Source organism: Schistocerca serialis, chromosome 4, assembly GCF_023864345.2.
Source record: "Schistocerca serialis cubense isolate TAMUIC-IGC-003099 chromosome 4, iqSchSeri2.2, whole genome shotgun sequence".
Taxonomy (NCBI): Eukaryota; Metazoa; Arthropoda; class Insecta; order Orthoptera; family Acrididae; genus Schistocerca; species Schistocerca serialis.
The window spans coordinates 787,608,498-787,617,321 of record NC_064641.1 but is presented as its reverse complement, the minus strand read 5'-3'; positions in this window follow the sequence as shown (position 1 = coordinate 787,617,321).

Sequence of the window (8,824 nt, the reverse complement as noted above, 5' to 3'; positions counted from 1 at the left end):
ACCAGGCTCAGAATTTCGTTTTTGCCGCCGTTCGTAAAATCGAACTGTAGAACAATCCTCCAGGCCAAACGCAGAAAGAAAAGCCGAAGAAACGCGCCCGGCAGATGCAAAATGAAGTAAAAAAAAAAAAAAAACTGCTATGTTGTGTGGCACTACAAAGCTTCTTATTATTATATAAATATAATAATGACGTACAAAATACGAAACCTCGCCCAGTTTAAGTAATATTTGTAGTAAGTGTACGTATGTGGATATTATTACTATAAAAAATTGTTTTTCTTTGTTCACAAGATTTTTTGTAAATGTACATGATATTGAAGATGGTGTGGTGAAGATGCATGTTAAATGCAACTGATTATGGTTCCTAGTAGATTTCATATCTTTGAAGATAAATAAATTAAACTTATTGTGCAGGGGGGCAAACTGCCATAAGTGAAGTTATAGTTGTATGTACTGTTCTACCTCCTCGCCGCCTGTCTCTCATGCAGCCCAGCCGCAAGCCTACACTCCCGGCCGTGTCTGCGCGCCGCCCACCCTACAAAGTCCGTCTCCCGGGCCCTCCTCAAAGTAGCGGACCGTTCTCGCTCTTGGACACTGTCCACTGCTAAGGCCTCGTTCCATCATCTTCTGTCTGTACCGGCCACTCCTGTAACATAGCGAGAACTGCTAGCTCCATTAGCACAGCAAAGTGTTTTTTGCTAAGAGAAAAGACCAATTGCTACTTTCAGCAAAGGATTGCCACCTACACTGCGACATTCCACCGGTACTAGAGCACTAAAGTGTTCAGTGGTTTTATCCTGACCGGGAATGGAGCCTCCATTTCATTCAGGAAACGTACAGAGCATGCTGTAGCTTCTCTGGGTGGGCGATACGTTGCGCGGCCGAGAGAGCGAGGCACTGACAACTTACCATATCATGGGCACACGCAACCGCCCCCATCCTAAGTTCTCTCCTCCAAACCCCCCCTCCCCCCACCCAGTTGAAACTTGTTAATTATTACGAGAATTATTTGAGCTGTTATGTGTGATGTAAGCATTATTGTTAACTCGAGGATTTTTCTGCTACTCGTCCCGCAAGCTCATTATGACAAGAAAACTGATTTTGTTGTATTGCCATATATCAAATTCCCTACCCATTTGAGGCCTCGCCTCGATTTCGGTCTGCACTAGATGGAGTGTTAGATGCTTAGAACAGGTCGGTTCTATCACACTGAAACTATCCTTGCGGTTTTGGGCTTTCCTTCGATGTGTTTTAATAGTCTGGTAGAGAACAGATTTGTTAAAAAGTACAAATTCATGTCGCATTAGCAGCACAGCAGGTCGGTTAGCAGCTTCTGTCGCTCGCCGTGTACCTACGAGCATCACGTCATTGCTTAAATACTTCGTTAGTTTTTCACAAAATTTTGCGGAGTGTTCGCATATATAATTATTTTATATCTCAGTATATTTTACTTGAAGAAATACACGAGACAGAATGAAACTTTGTTCCTATTGAAGTCGTCCAAATAAAGAACTATGTTGTCATTAAAGTAAAAAAAATATTTAATATGTACACCACTGTGAACTAAAACGAGCATTTTATATGTGTGTGAATTACATAGACTATGAAAGAGTGATATAGTCATATTACTGTAGAGATCTCACTGCTCTATTGTTATAATTGTGGCTAGAGTGTGTAGAAACCTATTTCGATAGTCGAGAATGCAGAAATTCTATAAATGTTTTGAATTAGATTTAGATTTCTATGTTAGAATTGTGTGTAAACCAGTGTGAGCAAGCTACCTCTCACATTAGATGCAGCTTCAGGCGCGTGCCATCACTAGACACAGAAATTAGAAATTTGATATATGGTTCTACATGTAGAAATCTGCATTTCTGTACTTCTGTACTGCTACATGTTTTCAAAATCAGTTTTCAGTACTCTCTGAGTGGGTACAATGTCAAAAGATTCTTTGAAGAATACTATCCAACTCAGGTTTATACAGTCTGTTAATGTTACTGATTTCTGAATGCTAGCCGTCGGTTGTTTCAACCTTTACTCGTGTTGTTTCAACCTTTATTCGTGTGCACATATTTTTCGCACTTTACAGTCGACAGCCAAATTTGTCGTGAAACTGAAATGCTGTATTGTACTGATATCTGCTGTACTCCTCCTTTCTTTTTATGCATTAACTATACTAACTGCATGTGCATGAGTAACTTTTCTGACGTTCTTTATTCTATCCTTTTTGCGCATTTCTGTTTTCGAGGGTTAATGAAGGTGTAATTATTTTTACTTCTTTATTTTTTTCTACATAATGCTCGGCATCCTCATTGTTTTTCATTTCCCCTATTGTGATAGAGTAAAATGTGGGTGCTGGATATTGATTTGACATTTTCGCTTTTTACCACACCCATTTAATTTGAAAATGAAATTCAAGTTTTCTGATATTCATAGCTGAAAATAATTTGTTGGGCGCGACAGGTCTAATCCAAAACATGTCTTTTTTCTTTTGTTACAACTTGTTTCTCTTTTTTTTTCATTTTGTTATTTGTTTTCATTTTCGTGTTATCCGAATGTAGACAGAATTAATGATGAGGAGTAGGAAGAACTATGTAGTTAGTATGAGTTAGTGTATGAATCTGAAAGCTTGAGTTATTTGTGTGACAGAAGATTTCGATTCTCTCATGGAAGTAATCTCTGGTGAAATGAAAAAACACATTTTTTGCTATGGTTTTTGAATAAGTAAAATTTTGTTTAGAAAATTGTGAACATTATGAATTCTACAGCCAAACGTTTATTTCTCTAGAATTTAATAGACAAATATTTATTTAAAGCCCATTGAACGATGTTTGCTTTTGCCATTCTGACATGCTTAGTCTAGAATTGTGAATTTGTAAATTCAACGAATTCATGTCATGTTTGTTAAGTTTCCCTGACCACATATGTGATTGACACGTTCATTCTCATTATGCTGAAATGAAAAAAACGTTTTGCGAAGCGCAAAAAAAACCATATTTTAGATACTTTGCATCTATTTACTTAAACAAATATCACAGTTCTCACTGACAGAAGGTTTTCTTTTTCTGCTTGTACAACATTTTCGTAAAAGCCGTGACGAAATATCTGTTGAGTTGAATTATTTGTGATTTTTATTGTAAAAGTATTTGTGAGAGACTTTAGCAGAAATATCCAAACTGTCATTTAGTATGTTTGTTATTAGTAAATAGTGTATAGTTTTTCTTAATGACGCATGTCTTATGTATGTCTCATTTGTATATTACTTCGAAGTACATATTATTGCTGTATAATTTTGTTCGTTTTGCCAGGCAGAAAAATGAAATGTTTTATATAAATATATTAAATTACTAATTCTAATTTATTTTTCCTCAATCTCCTCCCTCCCCCTCACGAAGGCAATGTTTGTGATGTATATATTATTACATATTATTAATTATTATTAATGTGTAAAGGCCCATGACATTGAGGAGATGTCTTTTTTTAAATGCAAATGTTCGTGGGTGTATGTGAGAGAATGCGAAAGTATGAACATGTGTGAAAGTAATGAAGCTGCTCTATAATGTTTGCAAGAGACTGTACGTATTATCTTTTAAACAAAAGTATCTCACTGGTCAAGATTATGCCAAGTTTTTTTTAATGGCTCACAGAATAAAACAAAAACATTAAAAAAATTACTATTCACACACCCAAATTGTATCAGTTTGGATTCAATATTGTAAATGGTAATAAACTGCTAGTTTATCAGAAAATATAATAATTTGTTTGTGTGTTTCATTTAAGAGTTTTCTCCTTTCTATCTGATATTTGAAGTGGTCACAGGTAAACCAGATTACAGAGTATACTGGTATTTTTGTGGTCACAGTTTTCCATGTCACTACTGAATCCACATTTTAGTGCCATTTTCAAGCAGATATTATTGTAACAGCTACACAGACTATAATGGCAATCTTTCATGGATTTGCGTTAATTGTAACGTGAACTTCATCACTAGTTGGCGCCTAGTGATCGATGGTAGTTTTGGTTTCCTGTGTCAAAAACTAAAAACGGCGTATATAGCAAGCTGTTGATTAAAAAGACAATAAATCGTTCACTCCGACATAGTGGAGAGACAAGTGTCTTCCAATGATCAGTGTCTGTCTCGCCACTGTGTGCTTAAAAAGTATATTAACTTTCAGGAAAGGTCAGTTTGGACGACCTTGCACTGCTTCACCCCAGAGCAAATTTAATCTCCTCGAAACATGAGATGAAATAAAGGAGAATGCTACAAAACGTTTGAAAAATGTCTTAAAGAAATTTGGTTCAAATATGCCATGTACTATTAAACTAAAATATGAGGTGTCAAAACAATAACAAATTAGGCTCTGTAGCGAGACACTTAGAAAGTCACTTATATACAGTGTGAATATTGAAACATGAAGAAGGATAGAAGGATTCAATTAACTCTATTGATAGCTGTGCCACATCTTAGGTGCGTGGCAATACACAAATGGAAAGGATTGCAGAACTTTGTGAGAATGTAGGAGGGTTGTTCGGAAAGTAAGGACCGATCGGTCGCGAAATGGAAAACGCGATGAAAATCAAAAACGTTTTATTTCCTACACACTCCACCTACTTCTCTACATAGTCGCCACTCCGACTTAGATATTTGTCGCAGTGTTGCACCAACTTCAGTATCCTCTTCTTAGGAGAGCCGCCTGTGCTTTCCGCCATTTCTCTATGCTGCTCTGCAGCTCGTTGTCTGTGCGAAAGTGTTGTCTTGATATCCAGCGGTTCATGTGAGCAGAGATGAAAATCAGAGGGAACCACGTCCGGGCTGTTTGGTGGGTGATAAAAGACTTCCCATCGAAAACGCTGCAGGAGTGTCCGTCCTCGTTGACCCTGCATTGTGCGGCCGAGAATTGTCACGAACAAGGAAATGCATGTCAGTTACGTTATGTGGGCTGCATGAAATCTGACGAAATCCTACGGCAGGCAAACTCAGTTACCGGGATATTTTCGAGACAACTTACGTGCTTACTGTACGCTCAGTAGTGGATAGAGCGACGTGACACGACGAACGGCCATACTGCACAGTAGAGCCAACCAAACTGCTACACCTACCTAAAACCGTGTGGGGCCCCCGCGAGTACGCAGAAGTGCGGCAACATGACATAGCACGGACTCAACAAATGTCTGAGGCAGTGCTGGAGGGAACTGACACCAGAAATCCTGCAGGATTGTCCATAAGTCCGTAGGACTACGAGGGGGCGGAGATCTCTTCTGAACAGTACGTTGCCAGGTATCCAATATATGCTCTATAATGTTCTTGTCTGGGGAGTTTGGTGGTCAGTGGAAGTGTTTAAACTCAGAAAAGATTGCCTGGAGCCAATCTGTAGCAGTTCTTGACGTATGGAGTGTCGCATTGTCCTGCTGGAATTTACCAAGTCCGTCGGAATGTACAATGGACATTAATGGGTGCAGGTGATCAGACAGGATGCTTATGTACGTGTCAGTTGTCAGAGTCGTATCTAGGAGTATCAGACGTCCCCTATCACTCCACCTGTACACGCCCCACACCATTACACAGCCTCTACCAGCTTGAACAGGCCCCTGCTGACATGCAGGGTCCATAGATCCATGAGTTTGTCTCCATACCCGTACAGTTCCATCCGCTCGATACAATTTTAAACGAGATTCGTCCGACCAGACAACATGTTTCCAGTCATCAACAGTCCAATGTCGGTGTTAATGGGCCAAGGCGAAGCGTAAAGCTTTGTGTCGTGCAGTCATCAAGGGTACACGGGTACGACTTAGGCTCGGAAAGCCCATATCGATGAAGTTTCGTTGAACGGTTCGCACGCTGACGCTTGTTGATGGCCCAGCATTGAAATCTGCATCAGCTGCGGAAGGGTTGCACTTCCGTCACGTTGAAAGATTCTCTTCAGTCGTCGTTGGTCCCGTTCTTGCAGGATCCTTTTCCAGCCTCAGCGATGTCGGAGATTTGATGTTTTGCCGGATTCCTAATATTCACCGTACACTCGTGAAATGGTCATACGGGAAAATCTCCTCTTGGTCACTATCTCGGAGATGCTGTGTCCCATCGCTCGCTCGTGCGCCGACTATAACACCACGTTCAAACTCACTTAAATCTTGATAACCGGCCACTGTAGCAGCAGTAACCGATCTAACAACTGTACGAGAGAGTTGTCTTATATAGGCCTTTGCCGACCGCAGAGCCGTATCTCTGTATTTGAATACACGTGCCTATATCAGTTTCTTTCGCGCTTCAGTGTATTAACATTGTCCAACAGATCTATTCCACTTCGTGCCCGATCGGACCTTATTTTCCGAACAGCCGTCGTAGTATGACGCAAAGCCCCAACTTGCTGCAGTCGGACCATCTGCGTGTCGTAACATACAATGAAAGATGGCGTTGATTTGTTCCTTGAGAATATCCGTTCATGGACTTCGTATACTGGAAGACCGTGACAAACTACAACATTCCAAACATTTTCCGCCATTAAATATCTCATCGTAGATGGAACGTTAATCTTCCTTTCTGTCCATATTCAATGGGCTGCACTTAGGCGAACGCGCAGGCGAGTAGCAATGATACTAGTCTTTCTTCCAAGAATGCTTGAACATTCCTGTTTCTCCCTCTCGTAATTGGAAAATGAGCAGCAAAAATGTGGCGTGTGGAGTTGCCTAAAACAGACTCATTATCTCTGACTATAAAACGAAACTAACGTAACTTTGTGTCCTGATTGTCTTCAATAGTAGGAAGTCGAGAACGCTTTTATAATCGCGTCCCGTGCCTTCACACTTCAGGTTTGTTTGCTATTCCATTGAGCAAAAGCAGATTGCCACTTTGCAGTCATTATGATAACGTGTGATATATATGCAGCTCCAATTGTATGACATGTTAAAATGGCCCTCGGCGAAAACACTACGCATCTGTCAACCAACGATGGCGTTCACAAGCACACTCTGAGCCGTTATTGGTGCCCACACAAAAGACGGCACATCCCTGCATCGCTCCACCCTAGAGCCAACCCTGAGGACATTGATGAGTGGTATTTGCTTTCGTTTCCACTTCCTTCGGCTGATTTTCACCAAATGAGTTTGGCGGACTACGTACTAGTGTGGGACATCAGCTCACACGCTGTCCTTCTGCAATCCTATTCACTTAATGCTGTTCCACAACTTATCCTTGTTTAAAATTATCATTTTCTCTTAGTATTGCAATTTTCAGAAATATACATGAGAACTAAATGCAAGATTTCACACATAAAATGCGGGCAAAATTAAATGAAATCAAATTTGGAGTAATTAAAGCACTGTCTTCATTCGTACGTTTCTCCCCGCCGAATGCAACACGTTATACAATCTTTGGAAACAACATAAAACCAGACACATTACTGAGAGTTGGTCTTTCTGTTCACACGCAATCAGTACTGTAATAACTGTCAACAGTCTGACGATAGCACATGTTTCCTAGCAGGTTAATTTTCGGGACAAGGTTGTTCTTTTGGTTTCAAAAAAACACTTGTTACTCGATTTACAGCCGTCATGTTTTGATCTGGAAATACTGGTTACCAAACACACGAGTATGTTATTAAAATTATATTTCTCTCTTGTTCTTGGAGTTATTCTTAATATAAAGATTTACACAGGTATATGAAGGAGTGATTCGAGAAGACATTGAGACTCTGGAATAAAAACGCAATATTGTCACTATTTGACACACACAAAGTACTAAACGACGTTCTACGTCTATTCCTCACACTTATCGTTCAAGGCAGCTCATTTTGAATATTCGAATGCATCCCATTCTGTTGGGAATGTATTCACAATGAAGAATAAAATAGATACAGATCCATTCTAACTGTGTCCGTACTCTGTATGAAGAGTCACTGAAGTACGATTACCTATCCGTAACTTCCGGCGGCCTTTTACTAGTGCAAGTTACAGCAAGAAGAAATTCCCATTTGGAACGCCACTGCAGATGCACACTGTACACACAGGTGCTGATAACTGACGCAACTGTATTTCAGAAGGTAATTTCAAGTTAAACATGTCTTACAACCAAGTTGAAAGTGCTGAACGAAATTCGTAATCTGCAATTATCATCATATATAAGACAACATTAAACCTACGGTACATTCACTTGAGCCCTCTTGGAAGCCTATGCGGAGAGTGGTGTACTTCGAGAGGAATGTAAATAGAAACAAAGAGTCAAGAAGCGATGAAAGACAAGGCAACACGTGCACACGAAGAAAAATAACCGAACAAAATTTACACAAATTCAGCTTTATATACAAGCAGTCGCAGTGTTCTGCTGTCTGGCTACAAACAGTAAGTACCACCAACATCCTTCAATGAAACTGAGAGAACTACAAAAGTTCTGTGATACAACTCTCATGGAACTGACGGGTGTTCCAAACAGAATCGTGAAGATTTGTTCTAATTTAATAAGCCGTAGCATTAGTGATACGTACACAGCAAACAGAATAACACTAACAATTAATATAGTCCACTTGTAGAAGGACGTGAACAGCGAAAAATTCATCAAAATTTTGGCTGTACATATTGATAATAATTTGAGCTTGTGGAAACATGTTATTGAACATCTCAAATAACTAAGTTCAACACCTTCTGCTCTATGTATAACTGCCAGCTTTAGCTAGAAACGAATCAAGATCTTAAGATATTTTGATATTTCCATTCATAACGCCTTATGGCTCTATTTCCTAGGGTAACTCGTCAGTTACAAAAGAAGGTTTGATTACTCAAAAGCGATTCGTTAGAATAATGTGTTCACCCAAAATTATCTCGAGGCCGCCTC